Raw genomic sequence first — 520 nt, 5'->3', positions numbered from 1 at the left:
TTTCATTTTATCCCCACACTGATCCTTTTCCACTTTTTGGTCATTCCAGACTGGACCAAGGGGCCAGCATTATCCAGAATTTCTTTCAGTGCCTCCCCTTATAGCCATGCCAGCTCCTCCATGGTGCCTTCGTGCCTCTGACTCTCTCATTCAGCATCACATGCAGAGGTTTCCTCCTGTTTACTCTGCAGCCTGGCAAAGGAGGACGCTCCTTGCCTAGGGAAGTCTTTCTCCAGATGGACCCTTGAGGAAGCTTCCCTCTGCCTCAACCCTGGGAAGGGAAAACAGAGAGCTCTTCATGTTGGCCATGGGCCAAGCCATCAGGAGGATCTCCACAATGTGAAGCATGACAAAGTCATCCATCAGAGTCTTTCTTCAGGTTATAAAGGTTAGGGATCTTCTTCAAGACCCAGCTCTCTATTGCCAACTAGAAAAAGCAAAACTCAGAGGCACAACCTTTACTTCTGATTCATCTTCTCCTAAAAGCACTGAGTGAGTTACAAAATCCAGGTCCAAAGGA

General features: G+C 47.9%; 1 protein-coding gene across 6 annotated transcripts in view; it reads right to left on the bottom strand.

Annotated features, from left to right (window-relative positions):
- FBXW4 (F-box and WD repeat domain containing 4) overlaps nt 1-520 on the bottom strand; it is a 76,079-nt gene that overhangs the window by 48,295 nt on the left and 27,264 nt on the right. The gene's annotated exons all lie outside the window — the stretch shown is intronic.

Source organism: Pteropus alecto, unplaced genomic scaffold (genome assembly GCF_000325575.1).
Source record: "Pteropus alecto unplaced genomic scaffold, ASM32557v1 scaffold88, whole genome shotgun sequence".
NCBI lineage: Eukaryota > Metazoa > Chordata > Mammalia > Chiroptera > Pteropodidae > Pteropus > Pteropus alecto.
The sequence above is the reverse complement of the archived record's forward strand: the minus strand, read 5'-3'. Positions and strand labels throughout refer to the sequence as shown.